Genomic DNA, 14997 nt, shown 5'->3' with positions numbered 1-14997 from the left:
TCTGGTTCAAATCTGGAAATACGGAGAGAATCAGTCAAGGAGAAGCGGAAGTTGAAAAAAAACCGGCCTGGGAGCTGTCAGGAGGGGCAGTGGCAAGTCCAAGTTAAGAGAAAGTCAACACTAGGAAATAAAGACAGCGATTCTCAACCTACTGCAAGTCACAACTACCTCGGGTATTTTAAAAATCCCCATACCTGGTCCCTGCCAGGTCTAAGAGACCAGCTAGCGAGGGGTGGGGAGAGTGGATTCCAGAGCCCAAGTTTAAGACAGACTCCGTTAGTGGCCCAGGAGTCGGGACCCACCCCCCACCCTAGACCCCTCACCTCTGCCCCCCAGACGGGTGAGGCCTGCCCTGCCCAGCCCCTTTTCCCTCTAGGGAGCTGCTGCACAGAGGGCAGGTGGCCAGCTCACCTCCGCCCCCACCGTCTAGGGGGAGCCACCCCCAGGCCCCTAACTGCGCAGAGTAAAGCGTGGCAGTGCGCGACGCCCCCCAGCCAGGTGCAGCTCCGACCTAACCTGGGCCGAGGGCACGCTGCCCTGGGCGGGATCCGACCCGGGAACCAGGCCAAAGAGCAGGGCCTCCACCAGCCGCGACGGTCTCGGGGGAGCAGAGCCGGCCGCCTTCCCGCCCTGCGCTTCCTTGCGACGACTCAGACACGCCGGCCGGCGCGCGGCGGAGACTCGGGCTGGGGTCCGTGGCCACGGCTCCGCGCCGCCGAAGACCCAGCTCCCTCCACCCCAACCTCTGCGGGGCTCCCGGCGCCCCTCGCCCGGCCGGCGGGGTCTCTGCTGCTCGCCCGCCGAGCCACGCTTTGGACGCCTTTTTATTTGCATTTGTTGTGGGGGTGAAGTCTGCCGTTAGGCACCTCATTTCACGGAAGTGAGCTCTTAGGCTGTGGTAAAATACCCTGACACTGTGGATTTATTTTTTTAAATTAATTATTTATTTTCGGCTGCATTGGGTCTTCGTTGCTGCGCGCGGGCTTGGGCTTTCTCTAGTTGCAGCGAGTCAGGGCTACTCTTCATTGCGCTGCGCGGGCTTCTCATTGCTGTGGCTTCTCTCGTTGCGGAGCACGGACTCTAGGCGCGCGGGCTTCAGTAGTTGTGGCTCCCGGGCTCTAGAGCGCAGGCTCAGTAGTTGTGGCGCACGGGCTTAGTTGCTCCGCGGCATGTGGGATTTTCCCGGTCCAGGGCTCGAACATGTGTCCCCTACGTTGGCAGGCGGATTCTCAACCACTGCACACTGTGAATTTAAAAGAACATTTATGCACTTTAATTTTTTGAGGAAAATATAATACTTATAAAAGAGGCAGATAAGAGGGTACAAGTAAAAGGTGCCAGATGGTTTCATTTCTTTTAGAATAAGAATAAAAACAAACAATCATGTTGACCTTTATTCAAACACAGTTTATTCAGAACCCAAGTGTCTATAGTAGTCTCATGTGTCTCATCCAGCAGGCAGCCTCTCCGGCAGTTATGAAAATAAAAAGGTCGTTAGGGAGCAGAATAATCAGCTAAACAAATGGATAAAAGAGTAAAAAGTTAAAACAACTGAAGTTCAGGTAATCACTTTAGGTTTTTGTTTTTTATAAGCAGTTTTTAGAACAGTTTATATTGAATATAAGTGTTTTTAGAACAGCTTTAGATTTACAGAAAAAAATGAGATAGTATGGAGAGTTCCTCTGTACCCCAGTTTCCCCTATTATTAACAGCTTACATTATTATGGTACATTTGTTAGTTAACCCCCATACTGATACAGTATTACAAATTAAAGCCCAAAGTTTAGTCACATTTCCATCGTTTTCCATAATGTCTTACCCAGGTATCCCCTCCACAGCACCACATTACTTTTAGTCGCCTTAGGCTCCCCTCTCCCTCAAAACAGTTTCTCATAATTTCCTTGTTTTTGGTGACTCTTTAAACAGCAGTATATTCTGTGCGGCGAATTATAGATGTGTTTGATTGAAAGCACTTTTAAAAACAAAAACAAAACCACAAAAGGAGGCATAATCCAGTTGGCCAATTGAAAGTTATTCTAAACATTTTGGCAAACATTAATCACATGTTAGACACCACACCGAAAAAGTGCCCTAGCATTATTAAAAAGAAAACAAGTGCCCTGAGTTTTGGACCTCAGGAAGTAACAGCTTCACCCAAACAGGAGGAGTTTAAAGAAATGCATTGTCTGGGGTGAGGTTGGGTAGATTTATAAACAAGGTTAGGGAGGAAAGACTTCAACACACACATTATTAACCTGTAAGTGAAACTGCAGAACACGCTTCGGGGCTTAGTAGAGCATAGGTTCTTCTGTCTCCACGCAGAAAGAATTCAGTGAGAGGCAGAATGACAGGTAAGGAAAGAGTTTATTAGACTAGGACCCTTGTGAGGGGTACAAGCAGGCAGGCAAGGGAGTGCTGCGCCGAAAGCTAGGCGGGCTACATTTTTATAATCAAAGGAAAAGCGGGGAGAGAAAGAAGACCACCTTCTTCCTCATTCTTCAGTAGATGTCAAGCTTCTGTCATCAGTTCCTCCTCCATGTCACGCGGGGGAGTTTTCTTGTCCCTACATGGTCATGGTCAAACTGGGACTGTCATGGCACAATGGAAATGGGCAAAAAGACAGTAACATATACTAAAGTATGGTAAATCATCTCAGGTTTCAGTATAATGTCATCTTTTCCCTGTATTTTTGTTTTTAATATGCTCAGAGGAGCATGTCCTAGGAATCATTAACTTACTGACCTCACTGGGCAGGATGTGGGTCTCAGTTCACCATTGTTTTATTATTTGGGGGCATGTCTCATGCTTCTGTTGCATGGTTTTGTTGCTAAGCAAGCCTGCCTTCTTCAGTGATCATTAACTTACAGGGGTCTCCCATACTTTTTTTTCCTACTTACAGTCTCCTAGTGGGATTAACTATTTAATCACCTACTTTGTCCCTTCACTCTGTCCCTATCATAAGTGTGTTATTATTAACCTGTAAAATAAAAGAAGAAAACTTTATAATCAGGCTGAGATTTTTCTTCTTTTATTTAACAGAGAACTGTTGGAAGAAAAGAATATCTTGGGTGGAAAAGGAAATTCCTGATGCTTTGGAAATTGTTCAATAACTTTCCTAATACTTCAGGCACTGACTAAAGGAACTGCGGCTACAAAATATCTTGAACTCTAGTCAATGTCCCATATCTCCATCTGTTTTTGGTGTGGAGGCAATGGCTTAAAATAATGATCATAAGTTTATGCACACAACACTTGCTCTATACAAACAAATCGAGCTATTTTCTGAATCAAATCTGCACAATCCTAAAGAATAAAAAAACTTCAAAAAACAGGATGTTTTTCAAGGCAGGCTTTTTAAAAACTAATGTTGACTTGGCCTGTTCTAGGCTTTTTCTGGTAGTTAACAATTTGGAAGTGAGCTCATAATCTGACATAAGAAGGTCAGATTATAATACCTTTGGTCTCCCATTCATTTGGTTAAATGCCAGAAGCAGTTAGTCCACTACTTTAATGAGCATTACGGCTCATTAAAACAAACCTCCCTCATTTAAGGGTCAGCTGATTTTCTTGATGCAATACTTGAAAAGGAGAACTGAAGGAAACAATCCCCTGAAGAGGTCTGGATCAAGACAGGTGGCTTTATCAATATCATGTCAGTAAAGGCATAATAATGCAAAAGAAATTTTAATTATAAAATTTTAAAAATTATATATGGAGTTGTAAGTTGGGCTGTCATTAAGTACAGTCCGCTATATCTCACTTTGGTAGCCAGTGTAAAATGTAAGCTGACTGCAGCTAACTTACCTTGAAACACAGGCCATCCAGAGCAACAAGTATGAGTCCCTCCTGCCATTTTCTGATCCTCTGATATGAGCTTATGAAATGAGCCCATAAAGTAGAGGCAAGAAGCTAATTTTCCTATCTAAATGTAGGAAAGACATGAATAAATATTTTTCAAAGCCAAAAAAAAAAAGGGTATGTCTCAACCTGACACCTTCCTTCTGACCCATTTATAGCTGGGTCTTTATTGAGCATAATCAAACACTCGATTTGGCGGCTGACTATGCGTGTGACCAGTTTCACTATCCATCCTCCCGCTTCAGTGCCAATTTAAGAATGCAAATCCTATGAGGCCAGATTTCTTTAAAGATGGTGAGAAATGTTTATTTTATTCTGGCTAAAGTTAATCACATTTTCTGAAGTGGGCCCTTACATTTATTACTTTTTAAAAATTTCAGTAACTAAAAATTTAGATCTTAAAGATGGGAATGATTTAAAAATCTACCCTTTGGAAACAGTGTGCTGCGCTCTTAGTCTGTGTATGTCTGTAGTTATCACCACACTGCATTCAAATTATAGCCCGGCCTGGGGAAGTGTGAGCTGAACACAGCTTCTCCTGCCACCAAACCTCCAGCTGAAACAGAACCTAGGTGACTGAGAAGTGGACATGTGCTGTTTTCATGTAAGTGTGTCTGTACAGCACTAGAATATCTGATCTGCAGTTGGTGGAGAGCTCAGCTGGTGCCGTATGTAAAAATCAACAGGTTAATTGACCAAACTTTTATAGATTTCAATTAGTGGTTTGGGATCAAATAGACAGGCTGGGATAATCATGATGAACTAGCCATGATCTTAACCACATTTAAGCGTTTAGTACCAATATAAGTATTTTCTTATTTACTTCTTTACTCAAGTAGGGTGAGATTTTATTTTGTTCATGATTTCCTCTAAGTGAATAGTGGTAAAGTTTAACAAACTAGCATAGTTCAATTTATTAAGTTACAAAATGTAACATTGGCATATGCTTCAATCTGTGGCAGACACTGTATATAAAGAAGAGATCAGGGCTTCCCTGGTGGCACAGTGGTTGAGAATCCGCCTGCCAATGCAGAGGACACGGGTTCGAGCCCTGGTCCCGGAAGAGCCCACATGCTGCGGAGCAACTAAACCGGTGCGCCACAACTACTGAGCCTGCACTCTAGAGCCCGCGAGCCACAACTACTGAAGCCCGCGTGCCTAGAGCCCGTGATCCACACCTAGAGAAACCCCGGCAATGAGAAGCCCGCGCGCACCACAATGAAAAGTAGCCCCCGCTCACCACAACTAGAGAAAAGCCCACGCGCAGCAACTAAGACCCAACGCAGCCAAAATAAATAAATAAATAAATTAAAAGAAGAGATCAGGAGAGAGTAGAAGCACCCCCAAGATGCTGTGCTTTTTGATTCAGAAATAATGGTTAGAAGGTAGAGTCCAAATTTTTTGTTATTTATAGATGTTGCCCAAGGAAGAAATGTTTATCAGATTTCAAATATTGTAAGTTGTAAATTGGTAGTTGGCAGCTTTGAATGTAAAACTTCAACTTAGCAGGAGAAACTTGACTAAGTCAAAACTCAAGGAAAGGAAAGTCAAGGAAAATTCGGGGTATGATGCCTAAAAGCTCACTATATGGCTGTATAAAAATATGTATTGTGGTGCTATCCAACCATCCAGTATTTTGAAGAACTTCCTGTAATAGTCACAGTTGTGGGTAGAAACAACTGTGTTTCAACAAACTCCAGTGTTGTTGAGGTGTTTTTATTTTAAGTTTTTAAAGTAATATTAAATACAGGCATACCTTGTTTTATCTCTCTTCACTTCATTGTGCTTCACAGATACTGCATTATTAGCAAATTGAAGGTTTGTGGCAACCCTGCACTGAGAAAATCTATAGGCACGATTTTCCTAACAGCATTTGCTCACTTTGTGTCTCTGTGTCACATTTTAGTAGTTGTTGCAATATTTCAAATTTTTTCATTATTACTATATTTGTTATGCTGACCTGTGATCACTGTGATCCTTGATGTTACTATTGTTTAAAATTTTTTATTGGGACTATAGTTGATTTAAAATATTGTGTTAGCTTCTGCTGTGCAGCAAAGTGAATCAGTTATAGATATACATATATCCACTCTTTTAAAAATTCTTTTCCAATATAGGTCATTACAGAGTATTGAGAAGAGTTCCCTGTGCTGTACAGTATGTCCTTATTAGTTATCTATTTTATATAGTAGTATGTGTATTTCAATCACAATCTCCCAATTTATCCCTCCCCCCTTTCCCTCCTGGTAACCATAAGTTTGTTTTCTACATCCGTTACTCTACTTCTGTTTTGTAAATAAGTTCATTTGTACACTTTTTTTTAGATTCCACATATAAGCGATATCATATGATATTTGGTTTTCTGACTTACTTCACTCAGTATGACAATCTCTAGATCCATCCATGTTGCTGCAAATGACATTATTTCATTCTTTTTTATGGCTGAGTTGATGTTACTATTATAATTGCTTTGGGGAGCCACAAACTGCACCCATTTAAGACAGCAAACTAAAAAAACTAAATGTTGTGTATCTTCTGACTGCTCCACCTACCAGCTGTTCCCTGTTTCTCTCCCTCTCCTTGGGCCTCCCTATTCCGAGACACAACAATATTGAAATTAGACCAGTTAATAACCCTCCGGTGGCCTCTAAGTGTTCAAGTGAAAGGCAGAGTCACACATTTCTCACTTTAAATCAAAAGCTAGAAATGATTAAGTTTAGTGAGGAAGACATGTCAAAACCCAAGACAGGCTGAAGGCTGGGCCTCTTGTGCCAGTTAGCCAAGTTGTGAATGCAAAGGCAAAGTTCTTGAAGGAAATTGAAAGTGCTACTCCAGTGAACACACAAATGATAAGAAAGTGAAACATACTTATTCTGATATGGAGAAACTTTCAGTGGTCTGGATAGAAGATCAAACCAGCCACAACATTCCCTTAAGCCAAAGCCTAATCCAGAGCAAGGCCCTAACCGTCTTCAATTCTATGAAAGCTGAGAGAAGTGAGGAAGCTGCAGAAGAAAAGTTTGAAGCTAGCAGAGGTTGGTTCAAGAGGTTTAAGGAAAGAAATCATCTCCATAATATAAAAGTGCAAGGGGAAGCAGCAAGTGCTGATGTAGAAGCTACAGCAAGTTATCCAGATCTAGCTAAGATAATTCATGAAGGTGGCTACACCAAACAACAGATTTTCAATGTAAATGAAACAGTCTTATATTGGAAGAAGATGCCATTTAGGACTTCCATAGCTAGAGAGGAGAAATCAATGCCTAGTTTCAGAGCTCTCTTGCTGGGGGCTAATGCATCTGGTGGCTTTATGGTGAAACCAATGTTCATTTACCATTCTGAAAATCCTAGGGTCCTTAAGAATTATGCTAGATCTACTCTGCCTGTGCTCTGCAAATGGAACAATAAAGCCTGGATGACAGCACAGCTACTTACTACATGGTTTCCTGAATATTTTAGGCCCACTGTTGAAATCAACTGCTATTAAAAAAAATAGATTCCTTTCAAAATATTATTATTCATTGACAATGCACGTGGTCACCCAAGAACTCTGATGGAGATGTACAATGAGATTAATGCTTTTTTCATGCCTGCTAACACAACATCCATTCTGTAGTCCATGGATCAAGGGGTAATTTTGACTCTCAAGTGTTAGTACTTAAGAAATGCATTTTGGATTTTGTTAGGCATAGTTGATTTTAACTAAACAAGAGAAACCTGGTAATATCTATTAAAATTAAAATTCAGATAGAAAAAGAGGATTACATTTTGTAAGGCTATAGCTGCCATAGATAGTGATTCCTCTGATGGATCTGGGCGAAGTCAGTTGAAAACCCTCTGAATTGGAAAGGATTCACCATTCTAGATGCCATTAAGAACATTCATGATTCATGGGAAGAGGTCAAAATATCAATATTAACGGGAGTTTGGAAGAAGTTGATCCCAACCCTCACAGGTGACTTTGAGGGGTTCAAGACTTTCATGGAGGAAACAAAAAACAAAAGGTGTGGGACTTCCCTGGCGGTCCAGTGGTTAAGACTCTGCGCTTCCAATGCAGGGGGTGGGGGTTCGAGCCCTGGTTGGGGAACTAAGATCCCACATCCCATGCAGGGTGGCCAAAAAAAATTAAGTAATATATGTTGTTCTTTCAGACATAATGCTATTGCACACTTACTATAGTATAATGTAAACATAACTTTTTTTTTTTTTCATTTGTGCGGTACGCGGGCCTCTCACTGTTGTGGCCTCTCCCATTGCGGGGCACAGGCTCCGGACGCGCAGGCTCAGCGGCCATGGCTCACGGGCCCAGCCGCTCTGCGGCATGTGGGATCTTCTCGGACCGGGGCACGAACCCGTGTCCCCTGCATCGGCAGGCAGACTCTCAGCCACTGCGCCACCAGGGAAGCCCCGTAAACATAACTTTTATATGCACTGGGAAACCAGAGAAATTCGTGTGACTTTATTATCATATTCGCTTTATTGCAGTGGTCTGGAACCAAACTTGCAATGTCTCCAAGGTATGCCTGTATACATCTTAGCACCTTTGGCATTTTTGTCCAAATAGACTTTGACAAATAAAGTATGAATATAACCCTTTTCATCTTCATTTCTCCAAATGCAGAATCACCTTCATTTTCCTCTATAACATACAATGTTTCTGCTTCAACTGCTGAAAGAATTCCTTCATTCTGACCTTCAAATATGTAGAGAATTTTACAAGTCCCTGTGGGGGGGAATATGTTCCTTGTCATCGAATTTATTATTAAAAGTCATGACCAGACCTGCACCTCACTCTCCTGACTTTGCTCCTCTGTGTAACTGGTGTCTGTATTCTTCCAGTCTTGTGCACAGTTATTTGGGACTGAGATTTTTATGCATTACACTCTGTTGTCAGGCCTCTTCACTTGGTGCTGAGAGCCTGCCTTCAACCTCAGCTAGCCAGACTTCAAGGTTCTGGGCCTCTCGTCACAGCTTTCCTACGTATATGTATATATGTATATGAAACTCTCTCTCTCTCTCTCTCTCCATATATATATATACATATATATATATATATATGTGTATATATATATATATATATATATATATATATATATATATGTATATATATATATAGTTAATTTGTGACCCAAACTGGCTGGATCTCCCATTTGAGGATTCATTAGACAGTCACTCTTCATCTTTGTTATACCATCTCTGATCCATTGCCATCTGGATTTCTTTATTTAATTCATTGACTTTCTTTATATAGCTTTTTCCTTCTTTGTTGAGATGAAAGATTGCTGAAACCCTCTGGTGTTGCCCTCCCCCTCCCCACCATGCTTTAGGTTTTTAAAGTGAATTTGGGGTTTGAAGATCATGAACTCATTGAAGCAATGAGTACCCTTTACTGTATGGGAAACATTTATTTTTATGAACAGCCATAACTTCCCTTTGGATTTGCTATCAGATTTGACCTCTGTTTTGTCTACTCTGGAATTGTAAACACGATGATCAGACACAGTACACTTCATTGGCTGAGTGTCTTCCTCAGATGTCTCCAGGAGGCTCAAACTCTGACTTGAAAGTTTCTGTTACCAACTATGACATTTATCTGATCATTGATTCAGCTGACTTAACTATGGTATCCAAGCATTTCCCACTGATTACTATTGCCTGTTGATCAACATCTGCATGTCTTCATTGATCCTCCAATTCTCACTGTCCTTCTTTCTTCCATCTCTTGTATTTTCTGAAGGATGTTGGATATATGAGGATGGTAATATTCATGCAGGTCCTGGTCCAGTTTATTGAAGACTTGGTGAGTAGTCTTCTTTGCTGTCCTCTGCTATTGGTGACACTTTTGAGTTTGTTGGTGTGCCTTTTCAACACCTACCTTTTAAACACTCATGTCAGCGTGATTTTTTTTTTCTCCAAAATACTGCTGTGTTCTGTCAGTCTTTTGGAATCTCACACATACCGTCGTTTACTTGATTTACGTTGCTTCCAGCAAGTGTCTATCGGTGGCTCTCTTTTGTGCATCACGAAAAGTGCGATATCCACTCCTGCTCTGGTCTTGAACACAGCCCGCTAACTCCACGGTGACCTGTGAGGTCAAGTTCTCCAAGGTAAATGCATGGTTGCCCAGCGTGACCGCTCATTTCGCTCACAGGGTGGGAAGGAACGCTTTACATGACGAATATACTTGTATTCTTCCTCCTTCCAGTTCTTTTTAGGTTGGTATTTCTTCAAAAGATTCCTGAGTTGCTTTGTAAAGCTGAGTTCAGTCTGTCGTTTCCCTGACAAATGTGATGTATTTCTCAAGAATACCAACTCCTCACTGCTTGTGTTTTCCTAAGTCGAACGGATCCCCGAGCTCGGTGCCGCAGTCCGGGCGCAGGGGCGGTTAGAGGCTCCCCGCGGCGGGCGCGCCGCCCGCGTCCTGCTGGGTCTCCCCCACGGCCCCCCCGCCCCGCTCGGGGTAGATCCGCACTAAGATCGCTCCACCCACCGCCCGCCGTGGCCTCTTGTGTGCTTTAGTTTGTAAATGACCCGGATGTTCTCCCGAGTCCGGAAGCGCGCGCTCAAGCTTTGTCCAGGCGAATGGCGCACAGGCCCGGAGGGAAAGACCGAGGGGTACGGACGTCGCCTGTCAACGCTACCCTGGCCCTGGACCTAGCAGGATGGAGCGCTCCAGAGGGAGGTCCGACGGGTCTCTGGGATGCAGCGTCCTGGGAGGAGCCCGGAGGTCCAAGAGGCCCTCTCATGTAAGAAAGGAGTTGGCTCGTGGGTGGTCCCAGAGCGCTTCTGGTAACAGTGCCCCTGGAACACTATTGGGTCTTCCCGCTGGCACCTCAAGCCAGACTTACCTCTGCCTCCTCATTCCATTCTCTCTCGACCACTCATAAACCAGACTGTACCGCCCAACCTTCTCGCCCTCTTCTGGTAGAGGTGGACCAGACACATTCAGTCCATACAGGCAAAATAAATGTCAAGCCAAAGCCAAGCATAAAATGGAATGCCATCATCTGAGAAGTAACTTCAGAGATAATTAACGTCAGTAATCTGATGTTTTATGGTTAAAAATTCAACTAAAAAACTTAAAATTATATACTAGGTTGTACAGACAACATCTCAGATGTGTCAGGCTTAGATCGTTCCTGTGGTCCTTATATTACACATTTGTGGAATGAAAAAAATGTTTATGTTCATGTCATGCTATTGCATCATTATCATTAACTTTAATTCACGAAGGAGATTTTTCAGTAAAATTTTCTAGAAGGAAGTTTGTTCCTAGGATTCATAGCTTGAATAGACATTTTAAAAACCCTTTGTTTTTTGCTAAAAATTAGTTGGCAGACTATAAGCTATCTTTTGTTTGTTTAAAATTTTAGCTTCCTCAAAAAGCCAGAAAAAGAACTACAAAATTAACCAAATAAAGAACACGGAAGGAAATGATATCCATAAAAGCATAAATTAATGAGGTAGGAAACAAAAGATAGTGAAAATAATAAATCAAAATGCTGGTTCTTTTGGAAAAAATTAACAAGATCAATGAACCAGTAGCTAAACTAATTGAGAAAAAAGGGAAGAAAGCACAAAAATACAAAATTAAAGGGGCATAGGGGAATTAACCATTGAAACAGAGGAAACTAAAAAAATATATGAGACTACTTTGTACAACTTTATGCAAATAAATTTCAAACTACAGATGAAATCAATAATTTCAGAGGAGAATACAGTTTCCCAAAATTGACCCTCATGGAGAGAGAAAACATTAACAGACCAATCTCCATAAAATAATAGAGAAATTTATCAAATAAATACACCATATATAGGAGAATTCTATCAAATCCTTAAACACCAGACAAGCCTAATACTACACAAATTATTCCAGGAACTAAAAGATGAAAGGAAATAGCCAAATCCTTTTGCAAAGCAAGTATATCAATTAATATAAATTAATTAATAAAATTAAACCTGTTTTAAAAATCCTAAGGGATCCACAAAGAACTATTAGAACTAGTAAATGAGTTCAGCAAGGTTGCAGGATACAAGATCAATATACAAAAATCAATTGTACTTCTATACACTGACAGTGAATAATCTGAAAATAAAATTAGAACAATTCCACATACAATAGCATAAAAAGAATAAAATACTTAAGAATAAATTTCCCAAAATGAGTTTAGGATTTGTACACTGAAAACCACAAAACATTATTGAAAGAAACTGAAGAAGTTCTAAACAAATGGAAAGACACCACCTGTTCATGGATTAGAATATTGTTAAGATGGCAATACTCTCCAAATTGATCTATAGATGCAATACAATCTCTATCAGAATTCCAGCTGCCTTTTTTTGCAGAAATTGATGAGCTGATTCTAAAATTCATATGGAAATGTAAGGGGCCTAGATTAGCCAAAACAGTATTGAAAAATAAGAATGAAGTTGGAGAATTTGTACTTCCCAATTTCAAAACTTAATACAAGGCTACAGTAATCAAGACAATGAGGTACTGGTATAAGGATAGAAATAGAGATTAATGGAATAGAATTGAAAGTTCAGAAACAAACCTTTACATTTATGGTCATTTGATTTTCAGCAAAGGTGCCAAGACAATTCAATGTGGAAAGAATAGTCTTTCCAACAGATATCGCTGGGACAACTGGATATCCAGATGTACAATAATAAAGTTGGACCCCTTCCTCACCCTGTACAGAAAAATTAATTCAAAATCTATCATAGACCTAAGTGTAAGAGCTAAAATTATAAAACTCTTAGAAGAAAACATGGAAGTAAATTTCTGTGACCTTAGGTTAGACAAAGCCTTCTGATATATGACACTAAATGCAAGTGAGAAAAGAAAAATAAATTGGAATCCATCAAAATGAAAAACTTTTGTGCTTCAAAGACACCATCAAGAAAGTGAAAACACAATTCAAAAGTGGGAGAAAAAAGTTGTAAATAAAGGACCTGGACCTATATCTCACACCATACACAAGAAAAATATGCAAACCATCAGAGGTCTAAATGTTAAAGATGTAATCACACAAGTAGTAGAAGAAAGCTTATATAAAGAATTCATACAACCCAACAATAAATACAGATAACCCAATTTAAAACTAGGCAAAAGATTTGAATATCTCCAAAGAAGATATACAAATTGCCAAAAGCACATGAAAAGATTCTCAACAGGATTAGCCATTAAGAAAATGAATATCAAAACTACTATGAAATTGCACTTCACACCCACTAGCATTGCTAGAATAAAAAACATGAACAATAACAAGTTTGGAGAGAATGTGGAGACATTGGAACTCTTATACATGCTGGTGGTGCAGCTGCTTTGGAAAACTGTCTGACAGTTTCTCAAACAGTTAAACATAGAGTTACCATATGACCCAGCAATTCCACTCCTAGGTATCTACCCAAGAGAAGTAAAAACATATGTGGACACAAAATCTTGTACACGAATGTTCATAGCTTTGTTCATAATAGCTAAAAAGTAGAAACAATACAAATGTCCATCAACTGATGAACAGGGAAACAAAATGTGGTATATTTATACAATGGAATACTATTAAGCCATAAAAAGGAATGAAGTACTAATACATGTGACAGTGTGAATGAACCTTGAAATCATTCTATCAAGTGAAAGAAGCCAGACACACAGATTATATGATTCCATTTACATGAAAATTCCTGAGTAGACAAATTCTTAGAAAAAGAGAGTAGATAGGGTTAGGGATAAGATGTGACTGCTAATGGGTATGGAGTTTCTTTCTGAGGTGATGAAAATATTCTGGAATTATATACTGTTGATCCACACACACTTTATGAATACACTAAAAACCACTGAATTGTACACTTTAAAAGGGTGAGCCTTACTCTTTGTGAGTTATATCTCAGTAAAGCTGTTAACGTTTATAACCCATATAAAAGTGGAGGTAAGGGAATAAGAAAGAAATCTATAAATTGATAAGGAATTATTTCCAGTTTATGTTGTTAAGAAATAAAAGTGCAATCAACTGGAAGCAACCCAAATGTCCATGAACCAGTAGAGGGATAAACAATTTTTTCTAGCCACACAACAAAATAGTACACAACAATAATAAGGAAAAGAACAAGTAGTACTTTTAACAACAATTATGAATCTCACTTTCATTATGCTAAGTGAAAGAGGCCAGATGATACAAAGGGCTAAATACTGTCTGATTCCATTTCTATGATATTCTAGAAAAGGTAAAATAATAGAGAGAGGAATTAAATCTGTGTTTGCCAGAGGCTGGGAGTGGAAGAAGAAGATTGACTGCAAAGGGACAGGGAACTTATTGGGGTGCTGGACATGTTCTGTATCTTGATTTTGGTGGTGGTTACCTAGTTTGATAGCCAGCATCAATCAAACTGTACACTTAAGAGGAGTGAATATATCATACTTCAGTAAACCTTCCTTTTAAAAAAACACAAAAGTTTGAAAGTATATTTCATATGCTGGCTTTTGTGTAAGTAAGGGAAATAAAAGTCTATATTGTGTCTGCTTATTTTTGTAAAAGGAAAGATTGGAAAGATAAACCAGAAATTTAATGAAACTGGCTTACCTAGAGGGGATAGGTGGGAATGGAGAGAGAGGAAGAGGTCAAAGAATGAGACTTTTCTGAATACATCTTTTTCATATAGTGTTGACTTTTTAACTGTGTTAATATTTTACATATTCAAAAAATAAATCGATGAGGATGGGGAAAATACTTAACATTTAAAAATGAACCTAGTTGAAAGTCAAATTGATAACAAACTCATTTATACAGAAGAAAAAAATATCATTAGTTCAAGTAACTTTGAACACCGTCCTTTTAATTGGACATATTCTGAGAATAAAAAAAAATCCAGAAAGAAATCTTGACTTTTACTTGATATTTTTGTTGTTGGTAGTGGTATAAGTGTAACAACTCTGAAACTATTTTGTGTGTATTGTAGGATTGAGCAAATGACTAAATACATCAATAATGTTGGGAGTGAATGTTTTCACTGTGGAAAAAGAGATATTGAGAGAGAGAATTAGCCCCTGACAGCTGGGAGCTGACCTGGCACCGGAGGTAGGCTGTGGTGTTTATTAAAAGTAAAAATTTCACAGAACACCAACTCCAGGGAAGGCCACTCTGT

General features: G+C 40.0%; 1 pseudogene; it reads right to left on the bottom strand.

The window, feature by feature from the left end:
* Positions 1-8991: 8991 nt before the first annotated feature.
* Positions 8992-10240, bottom strand: LOC113616002 (formin-binding protein 1 pseudogene; annotated as a pseudogene).
* Positions 10241-14997: the final 4757 nt, after the last annotated feature.

This window comes from Aethalodelphis obliquidens, unplaced genomic scaffold, assembly GCF_003676395.1.
Source record: "Aethalodelphis obliquidens isolate GAN/ISIS:26980383/991018 unplaced genomic scaffold, ASM367639v1 scaffold128, whole genome shotgun sequence".
NCBI lineage: Eukaryota > Metazoa > Chordata > Mammalia > Artiodactyla > Delphinidae > Aethalodelphis > Aethalodelphis obliquidens.
This window is presented reverse-complemented; position numbering and strand designations above follow the sequence as displayed.